Source organism: Triturus cristatus, chromosome 3_1 (assembly GCF_964204655.1).
Source record: "Triturus cristatus chromosome 3_1, aTriCri1.1, whole genome shotgun sequence".
In the NCBI taxonomy this organism is placed as follows: Eukaryota; Metazoa; Chordata; class Amphibia; order Caudata; family Salamandridae; genus Triturus; species Triturus cristatus.
The window spans coordinates 904,359,588-904,386,313 of record NC_140583.1 but is presented as its reverse complement, the minus strand read 5'-3'; the positions used below and the strand labels follow the sequence as shown (position 1 = coordinate 904,386,313).

Here is a 26,726-nt window from a genome sequence, read left to right as displayed (position 1 = left end):
TCTGGAGGGAAGCCGTCAGTGCCGTGAGGGGTACAGAGGGTCGGAGGCGGAGCCTGTCTCAGGTGAGGAAACGCTGGCAGGACATCCGGTGCTGGACGAGGAGGATTGCACGGCTCCTGCTGGGGGACTCACCTGAGAGCCGTAAGAACCGTGGGCGCCGTCGTCTGACCCACATCCAGAAGCGTGTGCTGGCGGTGGTCTTCCCCGATATGGACAGGCGCCTACAGGAGAAGCAGCAGCAGGAAGGGGGTAGGTACATGTGTGTCAGTTGTGTGTCCCCAGCCAATGTAAGTGCGCAATTGCATGGATACACTGCCAGGGTTTGATTGTGCAGTGCGTCAACTTCTCCCCAAAGTAGCCCGGTGCTGTTCTCACTCCCTCCCTTCCCCTCCTTGCCATGTGTTCCCTGGTCTGTGTGTAGCCACTCTTGCACAAGGTTATTTAGGCAGACTGTTTATGCTGGTGCCCAATGCTAGCAGCATCATGTGTGGGGGTGATGTGTCACAGGTCTGGGGACCTTGCGTGTGCCATGGCCAATTTCAGTCATTGTGGGGTCCATGTCACTTGGCAATGATTGTGAATCACGACACAGGGGTGTGTCTCCAAAGTGTACAGCCTTCCAGCATGCATGTCCAATTGTGTGCCCTCTGACATGATGTGCCTGAGTGGGAGGCCTGCTAAGTGCAGGGACGGTTGCTTAATTTGCAGTCATGTCCATCCTGGACCATGGAGGAGTGTGGGCACTACTGTGCCCTGGGGCACCTCTTCCTAGGTATCATGTGCGCCATCCAACAATATGGACATTCACTGTGTCTTCGCCAGGGGTTGGGTAGGATGGCATTGTACCCTGGGCTCAACTGTTATGACCTACAGGTTGCTACATGTGTCCACTGTACAGGGGGACCCATTTTGCTTGTGCATACTCACAGTGGGCATTACCTGTGTGTGTTGTTAAGACAATCTGATGATGTTTGCTTGTCAATGATGTGTGGACAGGCGCACGAGGGGCAGTGTGTGTACAGTCATGAATTAGTGGAGGCCATGTGTTTTCATCCCAGAGTAAGGGGTGTACATACTTTCTCCGTCTCCATGAGATTGTCTCAGGTGTGGGTGGTTTGTGCGTACAAGGCCTACGTGTCAAGAGCTCCATCCTCCTTGCTGGGTTTGGCCTGTGTGTGATGTTTGACTGGACATACGCTCAAGGTGCAGTGACCCGGTCATGTTTGGCATGGTTTCATGTATTGCCTTTGCAGCATGTGCCAAGAGTAAATGGATATGATTCCTGCTCATCCCTTTTTGACGACGCAGTGTGGTGCAGATGCTGTGCACATTTGTCCTCAGAGGCTGGCTCCTCTGTAAAATTTGAAGTGAAGTGATTTGCTGTTGTGTCATGCTCTCCATTGTTTCTCAGTGGCATGGTGGGTCGACAAACTGTGTGTTCCATGGCCTACATGTGTACATTGTTTTGTAGGTGTAACTCCTGTTGCTTTTCAGGCTATGCAATGTGACCTATGTATATTTGACTCATGTGACATATGTGTACAGGTGTCTGATTATCTCCTGTCTCTTCACCTTGCCCACAGCATCGCCGGGGGACATGGAAGGAGACACTAGCACGGACCGGGAGGAGGGATTGAGCACCAGTGCCAGCAGTGCTGTCCTGTCTGGCACATGGAGTGGCACGGAGGCCGAGGGGAGTGAGGCAGAGGACCTGTTGACTGCCAACACAGACTATGACGCAGACGGGTCCGAGGCTGAGCTCCCAGATGTGGCGGAGTCTGCCCACCCAGCTGAAGGTAGCCCTCCACATCCCCCCGCCACCTCAGTTTCCATCACCGGCCTCCCACCTGCTCGTGGCCCTTCCCTCCGTGCTCGGTCCCCACATGTCTCCTTCCTGCCAGGCACCGCACCCCCTGCCCCTGTCACCACTGCTGCGGTGAGTGCGGAGTCTGTGGACATCCTGAGGCAGTTGCAGGTTGGTCAGACTGCGATGCTAAATGTCCTCCATGCCCACACCCAGGTGCTGACCCAGATGGAGGCATACATGGAGGGCATGTCGGCTGCGCAGTCTGACCAACGGCAGTTGCTGAGGTCCATATACTCCACACTGACTGCAGGACTGGATCTCCTGCAGCGCTGCCTACCCCCCCCTACCCCTGCCCCATCCACAATTCCCACTCCCGTGCCTGTCCCACGCACATCCAGACGTCAGCGTGCACGCACCCCAACAGACACAGGCACCACACCACCAGGGAAGTCGAAGCGCACACCTCCTGTCACGCACACACAGGGTGATGTAGGCACACCCACTGGGTCGGGGGGGAAACGTACAACACGCAGCCACAGTGGGAGTCCGCAGTCCACACAACCCACTCCCTCCAAATCCACTCCCCTTAGCTCTCCTGGCCAACAGTCGGTGACAGCATCATCCACTGCAAGTGTGCCCCCCAGCCCCAGGATGACACCACCCCGCAAGCGGTGGAGGCGGGACCCGGCCAGGGGAGTAAAATGTAAATGTAAATGTAAAATCCACTTTTATAGCGCAACTATCACTCCAAGGAGTATCTTGGCGCTCACCCAGCTCAGATGTACGAGACAGGGGGAGAAAGTAGACTTCATTTGCACAGAACACCACATCTCAAACCATAGCTATACAAGCTGACTCAGTCATAGAGTATACCCAGGTTTTTAATGCTTTCCTATATTGGGTTTCATCCGACATGGAACGCAAGGGGAGAGGGAGCTTGTTCCATGCTTTGGCGCCCAACACGAAGAGAGATTAGCCACCTTTGGTTGTCAGCCTAAATTTAGGAATAACCAGCAGATTCTGGGCCACAGATCTTAGGCAGCGTACCGGGAAGTATCGTTTAAAGCCTTGGATTAGATATTTAGGGCCTCGATGATGGAAGGCCCTAAAGGTAATCAAGAGAACCTTAAAGAGAATTCTCTTTGCAATTAGTCCCCCACCCTGTCCACACCCTCCCCCAGTGGCGCTGCGACCCATCCCTCTGCCCCCCCCCCTCCTTGGGGCCTGTGGTTCGATTGGGTGCGGGGGAGTCGCTGGGGGAACTTGCCGACGTGTGCAGCGCCATTCTGTCCTCCACCTTTGGCGCTGGCACCCCCCCTGTGGCAGGATCATCCCTCCCTGCACCCACAACACCTACCCTTGCCCCTCCTGTCCCTGCGGTGCCTGTTTCCACCCTCCCCCCTGATGCCCCCTCTTCTGTGGATGAAATGGACATGTGAACTGTGCAGGCAAGCTAGGGGACACACGTCCCGATGTGTACCCCCCCCCGGACTTTGCTGCTGGCCTGGCCCATGGCCCTTGTACATAGTGGACATTTTCTCAGAGATATTTTCCTGCTGAATAAAGCCTTTTCTTTTGGTTTTGCACACTGATGCTTTCCTGGACTTGCTGTTGGTGCTGGTGCTCCCTGAGTTGGGGTGGTGATAATGTGTTAGGGGTCTGTGAAATGTTGGAGTGTGCTGCTCATGGGGTGTACCCTGCCATCTGCGTGCCATCACAAAGGTCTCTGCCAATGGTATTTGGTCATGTTTGCTCTCACTGTATGGTGACATTGTCCCAAGGTGTGTTCCATCCTCTGTGGAGCAGGCCATTTTCCCTGCAGGGTGTCTCCCAAATGCTGTGCTGTGCTGTGTATACATTTCCTGGATGTGTAAAGTTTGCCTTTCAATATAGCCATGCTGGCTCAGCGAAGGCTCCACCTGCATCTGGGGTATCACCCTTGTTGGTCACTGAACTTGTTGATGGGGTATATTGTCCTATGTCTGGGCACTGCTGGGAGGACTCTGCACACACCCCTCCTGTCTCTGGGCACTGCTGGGAGGACTCTGCACCCACCCCTCCTGTCTCTGGGCACTGCTGGGGGGACTCTGCACCCACCCCTCCTGTGTCTGGGCACTGCTGGGAGGACTCTGCACACACCCCTCCTGTCTCTGGGCACTGCTGGGAGGACTCTGCACCCACCCCTCCTGTCTCTGGGCACTGCTGGGGGGACTCTGCACCCACCCCTCCTGTGTCTGGGCACTGCTGGGAGGACTCTGCACACACCCCTCCTGTCTCTGGGCACTGCTGGGAGGACTCTGCACCCACCCCTCCTGTCTCTGGGCACTGCTGGGGGGACTCTGCACCCACCCCTCCTGTGTCTGGGCACTGCTGGGAGGACTCTGCACACACCCCTCCTGTCTCTGGGCACTGCTGGGAGGACTCTGCACCCACCCCTCCTGTCTCTGGGCACTGCTGGGGGGACTCTGCACCCACCCCTCCTGTGTCTGGGCACTGCTGGGAGGACTCTGCACACACCCCTCCTGTCTCTGGGCACTGCTGGGAGGCCTCTGCACCCACCCCTCCTGTCTCTGGGCACTGCTGGGAGGACTCTGCACACACCCCTCCTGTCTCTGGGCACTGCTGGGAGGACTCTGCACCCACCCCTCCTGTCTCTGGGCACTGCTGGGAGGACTCTGCACACACCCCTCCTGTCTCTGGGCACTGCTGGGAGGACTCTGCACTCACCCCTCCTGTCTCTGGGCACTGCTGGGGGGACTCTGCACCCACCCCTCCTGTGTCTGGGCACTGCTGGGAGGACTCTGCACCCACCCCTCCTGTATCTGGGCACTGCTGGGAGGACTCTGCACACACCCCTCCTGTCTCTGGGCACTGCTGGGGGGACTCTGCACCCACCCCTCCTGTGTCTGGGCACTGCTGGGAGGACTCTGCACCCACCCCTCCTGTGTCTGGGCACTGCTGGGAGGACTCTGCACCCACCCCTCCTGTCTCTGGGCACTGCTGGGGGGACTCTGCACCCACCCCTCCTGTGTCTGGGCACTGCTGGGAGGACTCTGCACCCACCCCTCCTGTGTCTGGGGACTGCTGGGAGGACTCTGCTCACACCCCTCCTGTCTCTGGGCACTGCTGGGGGTGTTAGGCACACACCATTCTTATTGCAGGTTAGGTGCGTACATACACGGGTGGGGGTTCGGGGCGTACATACACGGGTGGTGGTTGGGTGCGTACATACACGGGTGGGGGTTCGGGGCGTGCATACACTGCTGGGGTGGGGATTCGGTGCGTACATACACGGGTGGGGGTTCGGGGCGTACATACACTGCTGGGGTGGGGGTTCGGTGCGTACATACACGGGTGGGGGTTGGGTGCGTACATACACGGGTGGGGGTTCGGTGCGTACATACACGGGTGGGGGTTCGGGGGCGTACATACACGGGTGGGGGTTCGGGGCGTACATACACTGCTGGGGTGGGGGTTCGGTGCGTACATACACGGGTGGGGGTTCGGTGCGTACATACACGGGTGGGGGTTCGGGGCGTACATACACGGGTGGGGGTTCGGGGGCGTACATACACGGGTGGGGGTTCGGGGCGTACATACACTGCTGGGGTGGGGGTTTGGTGCGTACATACACGGGTGGGGGTTCGGTGCGTACATACACGGGTGGGGGTTCGGTGCGTACATACACGGGTGGGGGTTCGGGGGCGTACATACAGGGGTGGGGGTTCGGGGCGTACATACACTGCTGGGGTGGGGGTTCGGTGTGTACATACACGGGTGGGGGTTCGGTGCGTACATACACGGGTGGGGGTTCGGGCGTACATACACTGCTGGGGTGGGGGTTCGGTGCGTACATACACGGGTGGGGGTTCGGTGCGTACATACACGGGTGGGGGTTCGGGGCGTACATACACGGGTGGGGGTTCGGGGGCGTACATACACGGGTGGGGGTTCGGGGCGTACATACACTGCTGGGGTGGGGGTTCGGTGCGTACATACACGGGTGGGGGTTCGGGCATACATACACTGCTGGGGTGGTGGTTCGGTGCGTACATACACGGGTGGGGGTACGGGCCGTACTTCCACGGGTGGGGGTACGGTCCGTACATACCCCTACCCACGCTCTGCGTGCCTGGGTACGGCCCGTACCCATGCCTTTGGTGGGTGGGTACGGTGCGTCCCCCCATTGTTGCGGTGCCGTGGGGTCCGCACCGTACACAGGCCTTGGGGGCGTGGCTATGGGTCGTACCACGTGTACCCCTACATGACCCCAGCAATGCTGTTACGAGCCGTACCAAGGCCTTTCTGACGTGGGTACGGGCCGTACCGCCATTGTTGGAGTGACGTAGGGGGACACGTGGTACGTTCCGTACCCACGCTCTTGCGGCCTGGGTAGGGTACGTACCGGTTCGCGTGACCATCCACTTCCGTTGTGGCGGACGCTTGCGTTGCTGGCCTCGCCCCCACCCCCTGGAAGTGACCAGGCCCTGATGGTCAGGTATGTCCAGGCCATGTGTGATTTGGTACCATGTGTTGGTGTTGTGTGTCCTGCCCCTGCCCCCCCCTTTGCCCCTGGTTGTTGTGCTGACCTTCTGCGGCGTCTGCGTCGGTTCCTGTACGCCAGGTGGACTGCTAGGAGGGCACGGATGGCACGTAGGTTCGGGTCCATCTCTGTTCGTCGTGTCCAGCTGCTCCTTGCGTGTGTCGTCCTGATTTCCCGGCAGTTTTTGGCAGCCGGTAAATATTTTCCGTGCGGGATGACGTCGGTTCGATTCGTACTTCCTGGTTCATGAAACGTAGGCTGGATGCGTACCGACGTCAGGTCGGCGCCTTTCAGGATCGGAATTGTGTTTAGATTCTGTTCAGTCGGTGTTTTGTTCGATTCGTACGGAAATGGTGTTTCCGTGCGAATCGTACTTGCATTTTCGGATGGATTTCGCACCGGGTACGAGTCGGACGGAGAAAAGGCTCCGTCCGACGGTTCGTACCAGGTTTTTACCGGATCGGAATTGGCACCAAAGTGTGCTAAATCACACACTAGAGGCCTTTGGAGGTGTGATCTTTAGATATCTATCTATCTATCTATCTATCTATCTATCTATCTATCTATCTATCTATCTAGCTATCTATCTATCTATCTATCTATCTATCTATCTATATTGCTAATCGTGTTACACAAACTTGTCATAAAGTCGTGGTTGCGTCTCCAAATCAGTCAAACTCTACAGTGTCATATAGTAACAATCTTAAAACTTTCTTCCAGACCCTGCAAGATTACTTCTGTGAAAAGTAGCAGGAGTATGCGACTTAGAGTTTGACTGGAAAATTCATAATTTTTGCATATTTCTATTACATTGTCAATAAAATTCACTGAATTCAACAAAATTTGACAATTTGCCAACATTTTAAAAGAAGTCAATATTGTTTCCTCGTTGGATCCAACTGGCTCGTAGAAAGCCCAAGGGGCATATCATCAAGGAGGCTTTATAAAATTATCGCCGCTTTTGCGTCCGTTTTCGGACGGAAAGCGGCGATAATGTTATCGCCTTATCAGCAAGGTCACACTATCGCGTGAATCCTTGCATTCGCTCCCTTTCCCGTAACGCCCACCTTTGCATCTCTAATGAGATGCAAAGTGGGCGTTCCATCCCAAAATAACTGGAGAAATGTCGCTAACCGACATTTCTCCAAATATCAATGGGCTCGCTAATAGGCATAGCGATAAGAAAAGTAGCGCTAACCTTGGTTATCGCTACTTTCCTTATGCCTGCTTTTAGTTTGACTTAGCCATTATATCCAATGTAAGGTGGATATCATGGCTAAGTCTGCCCTGCCCTATCAACAAGCTATCGCCAAACTTTGTGAGATTAACGCTGGATTTCCAGCGATAATCTCACATTTGGCAGTTAGAGCTTGGAATTTTATCGCTTTTGAGATAAGCGTTGCTAATAGCACGCTATCTCAGCGATAAAATTCCACGTTTCCCGGCGATAGTTATCCTAGCGCTAAGTGCGCTTAGCGATAATTATCGCTGGTCCTTGATGATATGCCCCCAAAGGTCGTGTAATTTTAGGGCAAAATTTGTATTACAATGTCGATGCAATTAGAGTGATGCCTTACTATTCTGGTAGTATCGCGTGGCACTATGCATTACTGTGAGATAATTACACCAAGAAAAGACCCATGAAAACCAGACGTAAATAAAAGTAGAAACCTGGGAGTTAACACTGTCCCCCACGCCAACATTATTTAACCGTGCATCCGAGAAGAGAAACGTTTATATTGAAGGAAACCAACACGATAATCACATGTTTAAGATATTAATATTGAGCTGCAGCCCTAGCCCACTCGACAAATTAACAATACGTTTTCCTGGGTTGAGAAACAACAGATTACTGGATGCAATTAAACTGTCATCTCTTAAATGTTTACAATAAAACCCGTTAAAACCAAGAGACACAACATCGTCTCGCCTATCCCTCTACTCTGCGTATTTATTATTCGCTGCAAGAAACCTGTAATCAGATTTGTGTTCGCGTTCCCAAAAGAGAAAAAATGTAAGAAGCACGTTTACCATGTACGTCACTTTCCCCGATATCACGCAGGGCGCCGTCGAATTGGTTTCAGCCGCCATTTCTGTTATTAAGCGATTGTTGGTGTGCTAATTATTCAAGCCATTATGCGCTATGATGACTTGTAATTGGTTGATGTGAACTGTAGCCTGAGACATGCAATTATGAGCTCTGCTGTTGCAAAAACGCTGTTATTCTAAAGCTATATTCGCGTATTTATTTATCCAATTACAGACTGGTCTCATTCATAGTTTCCTGGGGACATTTTAATTGGCTCCACAGGAAGTCTGCACGATGCAGTTTCTCTTGTAGATGGCAGATGCAAACTTCAGGATTTAAACATTTTTTTGTACAAATGGTATAGAAAAATTGCACATCCCTCTGGTACATTTGTGAGACCCCTCGGGAGCTGGATTGGTTGAAAATGTACTTAAAGCTGGGAAGCTTCTTGTGAGAGACAAACGTGTGAGATGGAGCTAGCCAAGGCAAAATATAGGGAATACATTATTTTTCAGGGATACTTTTGCTAAGAGGCGCTGGGGCTTATTTACAATCCCCTTGCACCACCGGCGCGTCACATTTTGTGACGCACCGCTTTGCAATTTCCTGGCCCATATTTACACGGACACGTAAAGCCACCCAGCTTGGCTTTTCCTGTCCTTGTAAATATGGCCCCTTCTTACACAACACTTTATGTGAAAGGGGTGTGACATGGGTGTCACTGTGGGTGATCCCACGCAACACCCATGTATTCTGCCGCATTTCCAGATTTACGAGAATACGTAAACCTGGAAACGCGTCAGAATGCTACGCCACCCCATGGGTGTCGTAGCGAGGCACAACGAGGAGAAATGTTTACATTTATCCTCGTTTTTCCTCTTTCTAGGGGTGCTGAATTCTGCAGCACACATAAGAAGAGGAAATCACCTCAGAAGGTACCGCTTCCTGCACAGAAACAATCTCCCCGCAACGCAGGTACCCTTGCACCATGGCGCAAGGGTGCCTGCATGGCGCATAGCACCTGATTGTGTGCCAGTGCAGGAGAACACACATATTGTTGTAAATATGACATATCTCTGTGTTTTGAAAGTGCTGTAGCGTGGCGCAGCCAAAGGGCTTGCGGTGCCACGCTGCAGTACTTTCTTGAAAATAAGCCCCGCTGTATACAGGTTGCACCTGACATCAAAAGTTTACAACTACAGTAACATTTTTCAGTTTAATGTCGTACACCTACCTGTGAGAAGGTATTTTGAACCATTTCCAGGAGAAAATGAAAAGGCTCTAGCATGATGGTAAACTGTTTACTGCCACGGTTTTAATGCATTCCGATTTATTAACAAGTTACCATATCATATTAAACTGATGTTCACCCTTGAGGACTCGGGGTGAATTGGTTGTAGTGGGGTTTCTTGGGTTCAGAGTTTGGCTGTTAACTCTCAGGTGCTACTGTTTCTGGTTAGATGCATGGATAGGGTGTCAGGTTTTTGTTATGCATTTGCTTTCTGTGCCTCATGTAGTGCTTGGGTTCTTCAACCTCCCTCCTCCTCCCTCTAAAGTTGGGGTACCCATGGGTTGGATGTCTGAGGTTTGGTTGCAGTTTCTGTTCTCATGCCTGAATTTACTGTTTTGGTCTTGAGGTTCTGTTTGTTGGTGCTACTGGGACTCGGTTGTCCATGCATATATATTCATCCTTGTTTCAGCATGGCTTAGAACTTCTGGGCTGGGCAACTTGCTTCTGTCTAGTTGTTCTCTAACTCTTTCTTGGGGCCCGCCTATGTTATCAGTGATTTTGGGTTCTGTGATGGAATCGGACTGTCCTGTCCCAGTGTTGGCATACAGGTCTGTGTTTGGATTTGGCTTGGTCATGGCTGGGTGCATGGGCTCCCAATCTGGGTGTTTTTGTGTATTTTCCTCTCTGCTGGATTTGGAGAATGTGTGGTGCTTCCACTGGTATTTCACCAGACCTTCCTTGGCACCATGCTCGTGCAACCCTTGCCATGGAACAAGTTTACCTATTGTCTCATGCATCTTATTATTTGCCCTTTGAGTGCTGCCTTGGGCTGAGGTGTGTGGATGTATGTGGTTTATGGTCTCTTCTGCTCTTATCTGTTTTGTACAGCCACTTTTCAGGTAGGAATTTGGCCTTGGCCTCCTTACTGTGCTCCCAGCCGCAGTTGGGCTTTGTGATGTGTGTACCCTGGTTGCTTAGGTTTTCCCAGCTCCTTGACCCTTTGATTTGTTGTTTGGTTTGGGGCATCTTCCTGGACCCTGCTCCTCGTTTCATCACTGTTCTATCTTCCCTGTGGTTGCCTCTCCACCCCTGGCTGTGTGGAGTGTTAGGGCTGGTGGTCAACTGCACTCCTCTGATACCCAGGTGTTTTTTTGTATACTCTGTGTAGGTGTCCTGCTTCCTATCATGGTGCTGTGGGTGGCACTGTTTTCATTTTGTTGGGGACTTCTTTGGTCCCATGGGTCCTCTGGTTTACCATGTATGAAATGTATGTGGTCTTGCAGGCAGTCTTCTCACCCTTGGATGTGGTCCTCAAATGCTTAGGGATTGCCTTCTGGTTACCGGTTACTTCTCTTGGGCCGTTCATTATATGGCATTTATGTTCGGGGCCAGTTCAGTGATGTTTGGTGGTTTTTTCCACTCTGGCTTTCCCTTGTGCTCTCTGCTATGCTTGGGCATTTGGAGTGGTTTCTGCCTGGGTGAATTGATATAATGGGCTCCTCATCGCCTTGGTCCTATGTTCTGGGTCTGTTGAAATGAGGTTTGCTCTGGCTGCTATTGCTCTTTTTGTGGTCCCTTCTGGCATTGACCCCTGGGAATTGTCCTCTACTTCCCTGAATTATTTGTGGGTCCTCCTCTACTTGCCTCCTGTTACTTTTGTTGGAGTCTGCTGAGAAAAGATTTAGTAGCTGTGGCTATTCTTATTTTCTTTGCTTGCTTTTCCAGTCTTGATGCTTGATGACTGTATTTTGTGTTTTTCGCTCAATTTACCTTTCACTCGTGCTGTCTGCGGGACTTGGAGCATAGAAGCATAGTGATTTGCCCCATCTCCATTGGCCCATGTTTTCAGGCCTTTCCCTTCCCTCCTACTTGGGGCTGAGGATTTTGGGTTGTTGACCTAAAATCACTATCGGGTTTGACCTGCCCACTCTATTTGTTTTGCTCAGTGAAGCAGTGTTCATTTGTCTTGTCTTTTCACCTGAGTTTCACTTGAGGATCATGGTGTTGGCAGGTTTGTTCTATCTTTGGTCACTCATTGCTCCTGCTTACTGACAATCTGTCTCCTTGCTGTTCTGTGACTGTGCTTTATTTGACACGTTCTATTCTCTCTTTGTTGCTTCCCGTAATGATTCCTTCGGCTTATTTGGGGAGCCCCAGTGTGCTTTGGCTTTTTGTCCAAGTGAGTATTCTGCTTCCGGCTCTGCCTCTATTCTCCTTTGTCAGTGGATTTGGTTTCCTCCCTATGAGGTGCTCTAACCTAATGCCTGTAGGGTCACATACTCTTTCAGTATCTTCTATGCTCTCAGTTTTGCATTCCTCCAGGGTTGAGTGGGTTGACATCTTGGTGAGGTTCTCTTTATTGCCCTCCAGTGTTGTTGCTTACAGTGCAGCTTGTTTTGGCCTCTAAGCATTGAGGGTGCCTTCTGTGTGCCTTTGCTGAGCTGCTTAGCTTTGAGCTGACACCATTTCTTTAGGTACTTCTTTACCCATGGGTTGTTGGTGGGTACCTTTTTCCCATCTGGTCCCTCTTGGGGATCTTTCGTTTCTTGCCTGTTGTGTTATTTGTTCTAACTTACTGAATAATACTAATATTACTGAGTCAGTTCTTAGAGTTTGGTGCCTTCTACCAGATGTATTTTATATTGTATAAATGCCATACCATGTAATGCTTATGTTTGGTAGTACCCCAGACGAAAACACCTTTCTATTCTCTAATGCAACAGATAATTTGTAAGAAATAATGGTGATTGTGCCACTGGACATGCCAATGGTGGTGGCAATGGTGGTAAGGCAGTCATGGGTTTGGATACTATTGTTAATGTTGGTGAGGGTAATAGTGGTGGTGGTAATGGTGGTGGTTATGGTTTCAGTTTAATGATTTAATGATTTATTGAATGGTTAATCAAAACATCTAAATACATATTAGAATAGCAAATTGCTACCCAATAGAATCAACAATATAAATATACAAGGAGTTACAATAATTAATAATTCAATCATGCCATGTGTCCATGTTGTAATGGATAGGATAAGCAACAAACATTCAAAGTACATAGGCACAGTTGTATTGCATCTCCTAGACTCCTCATAAAATCTATATATACTCAAAGGTAACCCTGGGCGTAGTTCGCGAAGTAGCATTTCGTGAAGCTACGCAAAGTGCAGTTCGCACTACGCGAGCTACGCGTAGCACTTCGCGTAGCACTTCGCGAACTGCGTAGTACCTTGTTCGCACTGTGCCAGATGTCATTTTCAATGATTGCACAGTGCAGACAAGCAACCGGCACTGTGCAATCATTGAAAATGGCATCTTGCACAGTGCGAGCTGTAGTTTTCTGCTGCTCGAGTAGATTTTTACTCGAGCGGCAGCTTTCTCAACGCGAACTGGTAGTTTCTCATCGCAAGCGGTCGCGAGCATACGCGACCACTCGCAATGAGAAACCTGACCTCCTCGCGTTGGGAATCTCTCCGGGAGGTTTATTTTCCATGCTCGCGATCGCCAACTTGATGTTGCTGATCGCGAACAAGGAAAAAGTCTCGCCGGAATGTCATTTTGCTTGCTCGCAATCGCCAACTTGACGTTGAGGACCGCGAGCAAGCAAAAAATGACCGCAGCACTAAGCAACACTACGCTACGCGTGTTCACACTGTGCTACGTGCAGTTCGCGTAGTGCGAAGTAGCGCGAACTTCGCCAACTACACGAGCGTAGCGTAGTGCTTTGCCCAGGCTTACTCAAAGGGATAACAGGCAATGCTGAAGTGCTTTCCAATAATTAGTGTCTAAATTACAAACTTTAGTTTACAATTTTCCATCCAGCAATGCATCATATTACATTATAATCAATTATAAATTACAAATGAAAATAAAAGATCTATGGTTATTGTAGTAGTGGTTAAGGTGGTGGCATTGGCTCTGTTAATGGTAGTAATTGTAACATTGGTAGTCATGGAAACACTTTGGGAAGTGATGGTGATTTGAATAGGAGTAGCACTTCAAAATCAATTTCCCAGAATTATCTCAATTGATTGCACATTTAGGACATCCATAGTTAATTAGAAGTGTGCTGGATATCCAGCCTAGAGCAAAGCTCTATTTGTTACAAGTTGTGTCTTGCACTGTGACCATTTTTACGAACTCAGAAAAAGGCACTTGTGAAATACAAGTGCAGAAAGTGCATTGGAATTTCATAAGCACAGCTGCATGAGTTCGATTTCTGTTGAAGCCTTTGCGGATCATGGGCTAAACATAGGGAAATGTGTAATGCATCATACCTAGATTTTGGGCACCCCAATTTCGGCAAACACTTGAAAAGCAGATAGAATGTTTGCTTGCGTAATGGTTGCAGCATCTGCAACATTGCTTTGGGAAACACCGCTAAGGTCTGGTAAACTCTCAAAAAATGAATGGAAGAATTTCACACATATGAGGTTTTGTTCCCCCCCTTTCTGCAAATTAAGCATGTAGCCAAGCACATATGCTGCCCAGCCATCTTTCCTGATGGTTGCGCTAATTACTTTTTGTTGTAGTGAATCTCTCATTTAAGGAAAGGAACATATATGAGACTATATTTTCTTATTTGCATTTCCTTGATGATGTAAATGTATGGTCATGCAGTGCTGGCATTTAGAGCATAAGACAAGACCGCTATGAGCCAAGGTAACAGGGAGGGCAAGTAGAGCAGGAGCTGGTCGTTTTGTCAGCAGAAGTGCAGCTCTCTGAAGGAGAGCAGGGCAGAGCAGGATTAAAGTCGTTCACAGATTTGCATGAACTCTTTAGTCTGTCAATGCCTGCCTCTTCCAGATGTGGTAGCAGATAGAAAGCAGACAGTAAGTAAGCAAAATTTTGTCACTCTCACTGCCTGACAGGCTAAAAACTGAATGGATATCATGTGACTGATACCAAATGTGATTGACGCTGTCTACAAACCAATGGCTAAAGGGGGCTGATCCAATCGCCCACTTGTATATTAACTTATGTTGTCCTGTAGAGTGAACTAAAGTATACACTAAAGTGTAAATGACACTCCAACAGAGCAATAGCTGAAGGTGACTCATTCAAAGTACCTTTCCGCTTTTAGTATTAGTCAAATGTACTACTTTTTCGGCTTACAAAAGGCTCGCGAGACAGCTAAATCTGTCTCTTTAGCCAGCGGTTCTTATTCTTTTTACTTCTCTGGTCCCCGCTGATTCACTACTGGATGCCATCAACCACCACCTAAATTCTGTGACCCTCAAAATAACACACAAAAACTATAGAAACAAGAATACATTAAACAAATACTAAATACATTGTGAAATATTTTATTTCGGTCACAAACACAATGTGCATAAATAAAAATGTTAATGGGAAGGTTGGAACTTTTAAAAATAGACTTTTATTTTTAAAAGATGAAGCAATATGGTAGACTCTGTTGTCAACACATATTAGTGCTTCATTTGAAGCCACCAATCGTCCATACTAGATTCTGTTTGCTGTACATATGCTGCTCTGACCAATCAACCTTCTAATTTTTAGCCTCCAATTAAAATTTCGATTCAGATTTACAAAGCGTTTCAAAATGTTTAATTTCCAAAGTTGCTCTTTTAAGTATGTGTACTTTGTTAATCTGCAAAAATTATATCATTTTTTAAATCGTTGCGGAACCCTGAGTAGTTGTCATGGATCCTTGGGGTCCGCAGGCCACAGGTTAAGAGAAATGACTCTAGGTCAGCGGTTCTTAACCCTTTTAGTGCTGTGGACCCCACTGAATCATAACTGGAATTGGGATGCCCCGGCCTAAGCAATTTCTATGATTTGAATCTCAAAACAATACACAATAATACAAAACAAGTATACATCAAACAAATATTCAGACATTTGAATATTTTGTTTAATTTGCAATCAAATATTGAAAAAAAAACTTCAAATGTTCTATTTCACTTCTTTATTAATTTTAATTTATGAATTTGAATATTATATAATTTTGTAAAAGATTAATGGACCCCCTGAGTAGGCCTTGAGGACTGCTAGGGGTCCTAGGAACACAAGTTAAGAACCACTGCTTTTGGTCACCACTAAAAAGGATCAGTTGGCTGGACTTTATACAGCAATAAACACAATCTACAGTATGCAGACCTTTCTAATTGAAGATCGCTTATGTTATTTCTAAATGTTTTTGACTGAAAACCTTAAGACAAAGCCCTGTAAATGCAATGTAAGTGTCCATAAGGACAGACAAATACAACAAAAAATGATTCCATAAACCCCAGAATTTGTTGCAAATGAGACCAAGCTCTCCTCATAGCTCAGTTGAGGAAAACCCAATATTAGAGAAAACAAATGATCAAAAGTAGGCCTCTCGTTTTTCTTCTTCATGTGGCAGATCATTGTGCAGAATCTGTAAGTATCAACATGACGTGAGATGTCATCCAAGTCAAGGTCATTTTCAAACTCATACAAGATGGCTTAGCATAAATCTACTCAGTTTGTAAGTAAAAAAATTACAAAATCATGTAGTCTGCCTCCAAGGAAAGAAATAAACTAGCAGATAGTCTACTGTGGAGACTGCTCAGTACAAAAGCAAAGAAAAGAATAATTATAAAGTGAGATAACAGTCCAACAAGGAAAAGATCTTTAAACATAAATCAAATTAACAGACTATCATATAGCCTGCCTTCATAAAAAATACGCAAACGGTCTCGAGAAAGTCTCTGACAAGTCAAAGAAAAGTCTGAGAAAAGCCTGGCACACTTCTCAGAAAGGGGGCATTTTATAGTTTCAGAGACGTGAAAAACGACATACTTGACATAGTGTGAAGTGGTACCATAGGGCAGTACTAACAAAGATACATGACATAAACAAATCACATGTTAGAAATTGTGCTACGTAAAATAGATTTCTTCAGGGAATTCCTAAATCATTAATAAATGTTAAATGCCCTTTACCCCACAAACAAGGGAAAAGATATGCACTATTAAAGCAATCTGAACAATAAGCCATTTTATAATTAATAAAAATACAGTTGTTGCTTGGGCATCAAAACAGCCTTGAGTGTTGTAACATACAAGGCCATCTCGACATGGTTTCCTTCTAATGCATACAGATAAACACATCTCATTCAGTAAAAGAAAACAACACTGTGATATAATCCCATTTGGACTATTTTATGAACACAAATAACACAGAAGGATCAAAACGTATTCATGCCATTTCAAAAGCCACACTTTCTTGAGTAAATTTAAAATGGATGTCTGTTAAAACAGGCAAAGGCCCAGCAAATTAACTTTTGCGACTTAATTATGCTAGCTAAAACACACATCAATAAACGTTATTTTCAAAGTAATAACACTTTAATTTAACTAAAGTACTTATTGTGAATATCCAGGAAAAATTAGGGAAGTAGCCAGAGGCTGGAACATTTCAGAATCCACCCTGCCTGATATTTATGGAAAGCCTTCATGGCTAAGCCTGGGGTGCGCGTACCAAAAAACCTAATGGTCTTCAAAGCAAAAACATCTGCCTCTATCTGAGTGAAAGTACCTGCAAACGCTAGACCTCTTTCTTGTAAGTGTATTGTACACAGAACATTTTAAAATATACTGCCTAATCTCTAGAGTTGTGAAAGGATTGTTACAAGTAAGAGGTATAAGGTTAAGGTTGAAAGGGTGCTCCTGGTTCCACCTTTTGAATGCTATAGGCAGAAATCAAAGCTTTGACAACTCTTCAAAAGGGGTACAGAAAATGTAGCCTTAAGTTGTAAATAAACTTTATCCTAACAATAATGAGTATAAATTACAGAATTCTGTCTGGGGTTTTTAACATAAACTTACTACAAGGCTAAGAAAACAATTTAGCAGGTCACATACAGGTAAGGCAGGGCAATACAACAAGACGCGACACGCCAGGTAAGAAATGTATTGCACTATTGGAAGAACTGTCCCTGTTTACACTAAATGGACAAGCTCCCTTGGTTAGCCCGGCAGCTTTTACAAGAGTTACTGACAAAATTGGTGCAACCATCGACTTCACCCTGGCGGACCCAGATTTTTTTCCTTATATCTCCAACTTCAAAGTAAAGGAAAGAGTTGAAAGTGATCACTACCCCCAAACATTTACCCTAGCCTACTTCCCGGGAAGGACCCGGCAAGTCAAGACCCTCACATTGACAACCCAGCCCTACAACCTACAACGTTTAATATGGAACAAAAACAACATATATGCCATCATGGAGGCTTGTACTCCCCTACTGGTGACAGCTAATGCGAAGCCACTTGGGATAGAGGCTTTGGAGGCCTTTGTCATCAATTTAATTGCAAAATTCCCAACTATCACCTCCAGTCATAAAGTAGTCGGGAACTCTGGTGCAGCATGGTTTACACATAACCTAAGGATAAAAAGAAAATGTAATAAACAACTAAGATTGATGTGCTCTCAGGGCTCACAACCAACTTGCTCACTTGCAATAACAGCAAAAATGATAATAAACTTCAACAAGGAAACCAGGGTGGCTAAGTACATATATAACGAAGCAATTTGATCAAAAATGCTACATGCCAGCCAGCAAAGAAATTCAAAAATGTTCATGGTGAACATTAATAACCTACTAAATGGAAATATCCGACATTACAACTCAGACATCATGGAACCCACCTTGGGTGCTCATATAGCAATCGCATAGTATAATGTTGCTCGCCTTAGTGTAGCAACCATCGAAGAAACGGTGAATGTGACTCAGTTGACCTCAACCCTGAAAACGAGCCTCAAGGTCCCATCGCCCTTAAACAAATTGAAAAAAGACACCAAAATCTGCTCATGAACAGCTATGAATCTCCCTAAGTCCCAAGATAGCTACATTGAAGACGAGGCACAGCCTGGAGCACACGTAACCTCAAGGGCCAATCAAAAGGAGTTCAACCCACAGTTTACGCAAAAGAAGGTATTGCATGCCATAAAACAGCAAAGATCTGATGGGGCTCCTGAGCCAAATGGCCTGCCTAATGCCTTATTAAAAAAAGATCCATCTTTCTGGTCAACATATCTAACCACCCTGTTTAACTATGCTTTGGAGACATGTACCATCCCAGACTCATGGCAAGGAAGTATACTCCAACCGATATATAAAACAGGGCTGCTCTCAGACCCTACTATTTATAGATTAATAGCACTCATTGATGTGGAGGCTAAGATATATGCTTCAAACATGTTGACTGATGTAGAGGATTGGGTTAAAAGCATAAACGTAATCCTTGAAATACAAACAGGATTCCGTGTAGGAATGAGCACCCTAATGAATCTATCAGTAGTCACTTTCCTGGCCGACCAAGCCACAGCTTCCTGTATGCATGCTTTGTAGACCTTAAAACCACTTTTGATAAGGTCCCCAGAACAAAGTTATGGGCAAAAATGTAATCCTGGGAAGCTCCCACAAAATTACTTGAGGCAATCATTAACCTCTATTCAAGAACATGGGTCCAAATAAAATTAGGGATGGTCGAAGTCTTACTAATAGAATCTCAACCACCAACAGCCTAAAACAGGGGTGCGTTTTGGCCCCCTGTCTGTTTAACATCTACACAGCAGACCTAGAAAACCCTATTTGCTTAACACAAGGAGACCACGGAAATTGGGTGATGCCCCAATAGCAAGCTTGGAATACGCTGATGACATTGTCCTGCTAAGTAAAACGCCTCAAGGTTTGCAGCGGCTGGTTACCCAGTTAGTAGAATATAAATTCATAGCTCAACTAGACGTTAATTTCCAAAAATCGAAACTCATATGCTTCTCAAGCTCCCACAAAAGACAACCCAGATTCATCTGGTCAGCTAATAGTTACACCTTGGATCAGGTTGTAACTTACAAATATCTGGGGGTACTACTAGATTAGCACCTCGACTATAGGCAATACCTAGCATTAAGGCAAGAAAAAGCAAATCAGCCGCTATTCGTATTTAAAATCCTGCAAAAAAACTTGGCGACTGCTCAATAAATCATTTGTTAAAGGTTGTTGTAGCAAACTCCTTGCCTCAATCTCGTATGGATAGGAATTGCTTAAAACCCAATGACGCATCAGCCTTGACTACGGCATAATCTAGTTTTTTTAAGAAATTATTCTAAATTCTACGTTAGGCTTGAGTTCTTTAAAAAAAATCAGATCCCGGCAATACAAGGGGTGCTTATTAAATATTACTGGAGAATGAGGGCAGCAGAGGCAAACTCCCTAGACCATCACTCTTGGCTGGAGGTTAAAAAACAGTCCAGGTTGAATAACTCAGTATACTCAATTTTAAAGCAATCACTTTCCTCTTTAAAGTTGGACGAGGATTGGCTCACAATACCTGCCTACTCTGAGTTCAAACAAACAAACAACAAAGCCATTAAGTTGCAATCACAGCTAATAGACAAAGCAACTTTGATTCACAAAACCCATGCGTGGGTAGTAATGCCAACATATAAAACCCTTAAACCTAAATCATACCTGCTGGAACACTTTTCAAGATCAAAAAAGCTCAACTTGATGTTACTGAGGCTTGGAGTCTATCCATCCAAAGACCTTACACCAAAATGGAAACGATCCTGGCCTATCTTGGAATGTTGCCTTTGCGGTTATGGTAACGAATCATTACTCCACCTACTATGCACTTGTCCGGCGCTATTAACTCTTCGTAAAACTCTTTTACGATTAATATTGAAGCAAGAACAAATAAGAACCTGCAGATCTGCCGTTATAAAATGACTAGGAGGTTCGACAGTCCAATATACATGCAAGGCGATAAAGTTCTTGAGCTTGGCGGCAAAGGAACTAGAAAAGAGAGACAGATTAATCAAGTATGCTCATGGGTAGTCTTTTCCCCCCTGACTACTGTAAATCAAAACAAGGATCTGCACTAAGATTTGCAAAGTGGCGTTTTTCACTCAATATGTCAATCCAAGCTAAAAAAGAGGACATTTAATGTCAAAACCAAATTAGAGGACATATGCAGGGATAGACACCGTTATTTCATAGGCACCTTGTTTATTTTGGTCAAAAACTGGCAGTGGCGAGAGGAGGTTGGACAGTCTACAGTTCAACTAACTTAAAACATGAGAAGTCTTGTTCATTTATTGCAGGGCTGGAGGCCCTATGTTCACATGTAGCCAAAGAAAAATTGTTTTATCATCATTTTTTGCCCGTATTTTAACCAAATTAATGCTATCTTATATTTAAAAAGGGACTAATGTTTAATGATTTTAAGTATTTCGTTGGTCGCTTGCATTGTGCTTTTATGATTTTAAATGAAATTGAATAAAGCATTTTTTTCATCCCAGAGTTTTTTAAATGGTACATAATTCGGATGTATGACATTACAACGCGTGTTATTACAACGCGTGCAGTAACATCGCATGCGTTACAACGCATACGATGTTACAACGCTATGCCATTACAACGCAAGTCTTTACATCGACTAGCGCTAGATGGCGTGCTAACATTAGAAAAGTGTAATTTACTATTCCAACTCCAGTCCACTTAACAGTAGGGAAGGTGTTGGGATAGTAAACTACACTATTTGTAATGTTAGCACGCATCTAGCGCAAGTCGATGTAAAGACTTGCGTTGTAATGGCATTGCGTTGTAACATCGCATGCGTTGTAACGCATGCGATGTAAAGGCTGCACGTGGTAAAAACCGCATTGTAATGGCTGTTCCCCACATAATTCACCACGGTTTGTTAGAACACAGTGCTGCACAACATATAGAAATTAAAATAAACAGCTTACACTTGTCCTCAGCCTTAATGGTAAATATTTTACTTAACAATTTGCCAACATCTGCCAGGCCAAAGACTAACGAGTCACAAGTCCCTACCTTGCAATAATGTTGCACTGATGGTCACACTACACATGACTCATTCACAGCGGTTAGTCTGGGCGGTCATAAGATCAGAGGCGGCTGGCACAGTCCGTGGGTGGAGAGCGTGTGCAGGGCGATGGGACAAGGGGGCGCAGGCTGCTTTAAAAGAATAAATAAAAATTACCTTGCTGCCACAGGGCCCCACATATTTTCTCCTGCTTGCCTGAATGTGAAGCAGTCAGCCAGTCTCCCACCCTTAAGCCAACCACAAGGCTGCTATGCAGCATTGTTATTGGTCTGAGCGCCGTGACACGGCGCTCAGCCAGTGGCTGTAGGGGTGGGCCTGTTCTCCATGCAGACTGTAATGCAGCCTGCATGGAGAACAAGGGAGTGCGCATGACCCGAGAAGGCCGACCAAACAGTCATTCCGCACAGGAGTGTTCTATCACTCCTCCCCTGCAGCTCCACCTCGCCCCCTCATGCACTGCCGCAGCAGGAGGCAAAAAGGAAATAATAATAACATTCCATTATGATCAATTTATGTTTTCCATTCTTTACTGCTCCTGGCAGTGGGGAGACGCTCCTCAGCCTTAGCGGAGAAGCCGCCACTGCATAAGATCCTGTCCACCCCTCACTAACCCCCATACCCCATACCATATCAGCAAGTCCAGCCTGTGGCATGCAATCAAAGTCTTTAGCACGAACAATTCCACAACTATCGGTAAATTATTTGCTATATAAATTCCTATAACACTAGCATGACTAGTGATGCTTTCATTTACACTGACACACTGGACTTCTGCCACTGTGAACAGTTGCTTCACATTTTTGAGTCTGCTCGATGAATATATGCTGTGGGCTCTCTGAGAAACTTCTTATAGAAATGCAAAACAAGAAAAGGGGAAATGAAGCTTCCAAATGTAATTTGTCTTTTTCTCATGAGAGGTGTTGTACTGTTTCTGTAAGATAGGACATTTCGTGTGCCCACTTATATCTGAAAGCTAGGATTAGACATTGCTCCCTAGGGTTATTATCTATCCTTCGTGTTCATTGTAATACAACAGAATGTACTCTTCGGTTTGCCTGCGATCCGAGATCTATTTATTAGACTACCAGAATGCAAAGATGCAGTTTTAGGCAGTTTCCTGTAAATTCAGCATCTATGCATGATTAAAAAAACTGCAATTATTTTGGGGGATGGTTACAAGCACCCTGACTTCGTCTGCACGCAGAAGGCTGTTGTAAATACAGCGATGCTACATTATGGCTGCAGAGCTCGCTTGTCTGTATTCAGTTTATTTCCCCAAGTGCAAGATATTTTTAGACGCACCACAGATCACATGCGTCCTCCCTCTGATCGCACAATTCTTTCCCGGAAATAAAACAGACACCAATAGCCAACGTGGAACACGCTGCAAATGATATCTTGCAGAAACTAATTTACCAGGTAAAGAAAACCCAATGATAAGACCTCTTTTTAAAAGAGATCTGCTTATTTGAGCTACTAGAATATTTCCGTTTCACAATAACATGCCGAGGCAAGTAAACTGGGTACATTTCAATGTTCCTGTTTCATTAATGTATAACACCCAACCCTCAAATCCTCACTATCTGGACGGAGTCACCCTCCTCGACTCCTCTTCACATTCCAAACAATCAAATTGCCTCCCATAGATTTCAATTGGCTAAACCAGCATAAAACCTTATTAATCCTCGCAAAAATATTTTTTTTGTTCATTAATTTCAGAGGGAGAACTGTCTGAAACCACTTCAGTGCTTAATTTAGAAAATAAATAAATAAATGAAGATGGGTGGGTGGGCGCATATATTTTTATTTTAGAATTCACCGCTATCCCAGCCTAATGCTGTGGATGCCGAATACCCAAGATACTTTGGGGCAGATTTAGAAGCCCCTTGCAACACTTTTGCACCACAGCTGTGTCACTTTTTGAGACGCAGCGTCGGCGTAAACAATGCGCCACGTTGAGGCCCATTTACAACGTGACGCATCTAGGGAGATGAGTCATCTTGTAAAGCCCTGCACCACATTATACCTGCGTAAGGTATAATGTATGCAGAGTGGGCGTTCCCACCTGGGAAAGCCTCATAGACGAGACTGTGAAATCTACAAGATTTCACTGCAGCACTTTTAGAATGCCACTGCGTCAAAACCCTACGCCTGCTTGGAGCAGGTGTAAGGAGTGACACAGTGTATTAGGAATAGACCTCCCTATGCATTGCTGGAGTTGCGTCATGCTTGTGACACAACTCCAGCAATGCGTGACTTTTGCACCGCTAGATGTGTAGAAATGTCTGATGCATCTGTCAATCCTTGCACCATGGTGCACTGTATTGTAAATACAGCACATCAATGGTGGCGCAAGGGTTTCGCACATAGGTGCAGTGAAACTGACGCATCTATACAAATGCAACCGTTTCTTGTCAATAAGCCCCTTAATTCTTTATTCCGCATCATGTATCTTTCTTCCCTGGGACTATACTTCCTGGCTTTTTATCTCCCTCTTCCAGCTTCATTTTCTATTTCTGCTTTCCCCGTTTGTGTCTGTTCCTTCTCTTATTCCCCTCCTTCCTTCGCCCTTCTCTGCTCTCCACTTTCATCACCTGCAGCCACTGCCCAAATTAAGCAATATTTATCTGACCCTCCTTGCGGATTTAAACGGTTTAGAGATAGAATCCACTTCCCCACACAAAACTATTTCCAATTTCGAATGAATTTAGAAGTGATCAAGCAGTAGAATGTTATCTCCATTTCACAGCTTCAGTAAAAACACAAGAGTGAATAGAAAATTAAGCTACAAGTCTTAGTGTGTGCATTGACACAGCTATTTGAAATGGAGTTACGTAAATATTAAAATCACTATTTTTTTCCCCATATTGCGTTACAAATTAACCTGTACGTTCGCATCACAGTGCAAAACCGGCTTACAGTTGTAAGTGACCCTAAATGCAGTAGGGACTATATTTGCGGGATTTACATTTATTTAAACAATAAAATATGTCAGTTGATTTCACTGGATGAAAAGACAAACGTTAAAAAGTGAGACTAAAGCAAATACATGAAATATTAAAAATTAGATTATATTCATACATTTTCACTGACTGTTTATATGTAGCCGTTTGCACTTAGAGAGCTGATTGTAGAGAAGATGTTAATGTAACACAACTAAACAACATCTGGGCGAGTACACAGCCCAAAAATGAGGTTGTTGTTGCATTTTTCATGATATAGTTTATGAGTGCTAAATATTTTTGTAATTATTTTTATTTTTATTCGGACGATAAGTATTTACAATCCATACTCGACATACGTTGATCTATATTTATGCAGACTAATTAAATTAGGCGTCTGGATATGCTTGAAATAAAGCAAATAACTTAAAATTTGAATCTAACACAATAATAAACCTTATTATCAAATGGATTAGGACCCAGAAAATCCTAGTTCTTCCCAAACCTCCAAATTGCCTCAATGTACTCTGCATTTATTCTCCCAAAGACATGAACTCGGACATATTTCCTGAATCTTTACATGAGTGTGGAATGTACTCCAATAATCTTACGCCTAAATTTGATGCAAATTTCAATTTGTGGACATTTTCAGAGGATTCCAGGAGTACGGGAAAGCTGCGCCTATCACATATTACCAGCCACAGTTCTGGAATTCACTGTGAATTACAATATACTCCGATGCAAAAACCTCATCACATGCATAAATGGATTCAGCACGTGTGTAAATATGCTTCACAAGTGCATTTGCATTCTCGAGCATGTATTTTTCAGAAGAAGAATATATTTTTTCTGTAAATACAGCTTTTCCTACACCTCACCAGCTTTGCAATTGTTCACGACCTGACTGGAATGAATCTCATGGTGCATTCCAGTTAGTAATGCCTTGTTAACATTTGTGAATCCCCACACACTTACTCGTTTTTGAGGGTTCCACTCGTTTTAAAAGCATTCTTACCCTGCAATGCACACTTCTGCCCCTGTGGGACATTTACTGAAATGAAAAATGACATAATACTATTGTCATCTCAATATGTTGGTGAATCAATTTTTGACTGAAACATCAGCTGCTCTTTGGAGGCTGCTATGGTGTGCTTGAAGCTGGACATCTAGGGCCAGATAGATCACAGTGTTCCATTGCCCTTGCATAACGCGAGGTAATGCAAGGGCAGCACCACACTAAAGTCAGATTTACCAAGCAATGCAAGGCTACCTTGAAGATCTTGCGGTTCCTGGTAAATATGTAGTAATGCAAGGCAGCGCAAGTCACTGCCGTGGTATACCCTGCACCAGGGAGGCATTCTGTGGGTAGAATTTGACACATTCCTGGATTTACTATGAGTGGTAGTCCTGGGAATGTGCCAAACTGCTATGCCTTTCAAGGGGAGGAGTAACAAGCAGAAGTAGAAAGAAGAAAGGCCTCAGAGGATTGTTTTTGTGCAGAAAGTTGTCCCTTCCTGCACAAACAGAATCTTGTCTACAACGCAGGTCACCTTGCACCACAGTACAAGGGTGTCTGCAATGGTGCAAGAGTGCATAACTGTGCAGCACTGCAAAAGAGAAGACAGGAATGCGTCATATGTTATTAAATATAGTGCATTCCTGTCCTCTCCTTTTCATACGGCGCAGCACACCAAAGGGTCTTGCTGTGTCGCATGGTAGTTTAATAAATTTGGGAAAGGGTTAGTGGTGTGCACGCAGAAGACACTGAATGCCAGAGTAGTGAAGCTGGGGGGATGGCAGTCATTTGACCGAGGGTAGGGGCTAGTGTGATGCTCTCTGAAAAGCAGGTTTTTTTTATTCGGCCTTAAAGAGAACTGAATGCAACTGTTGGTGAGATTGATGCTGTTCGAGTGTTGCTTTGCTTACACGATTCTGAGTTTGCTTCTGTGTTCTACTAAGGGAACCAAGGTGTGAAGGGGAAGATAGAGGGGGCAATGAGTAGGTCGAAATAAGGAGTAATCCCTCAAACAAACGGGGATACAGGGGAAATAAAGTTGGCTGCTTACATATCCATCTATCTTTCTGAATGTGTTTGTCTGTGTTGACTAAATGATGGTAATCCTGTCCTTAGCAGGCTTGATATCTTATTTTATAAACTGTGACGTATGCAATAGGCATTTAGCACTAGTAACTTTAACCAAAGAAGATCAACTGCATTTGATGAATTCCATTTATATGGATAGTGGACACAGCCATGTTTTTAGCTGTTTCCGAAATATTGTCAGGTTTGCCTGGGTTCTTAGGTGCCAGGGGAGCGGGTTCCAAAGCTTGCTTGTTGA

The 26,726-nt window shown here is 45.7% G+C and overlaps 1 protein-coding gene across 4 annotated transcripts in view; it reads right to left on the bottom strand.

Annotated features, from left to right (window-relative positions):
- Positions 1-26,726, bottom strand: part of KCNH7 (potassium voltage-gated channel subfamily H member 7) — a 1,410,086-nt gene that overhangs the window by 877,502 nt on the left and 505,858 nt on the right. The window lies entirely within an intron of this gene.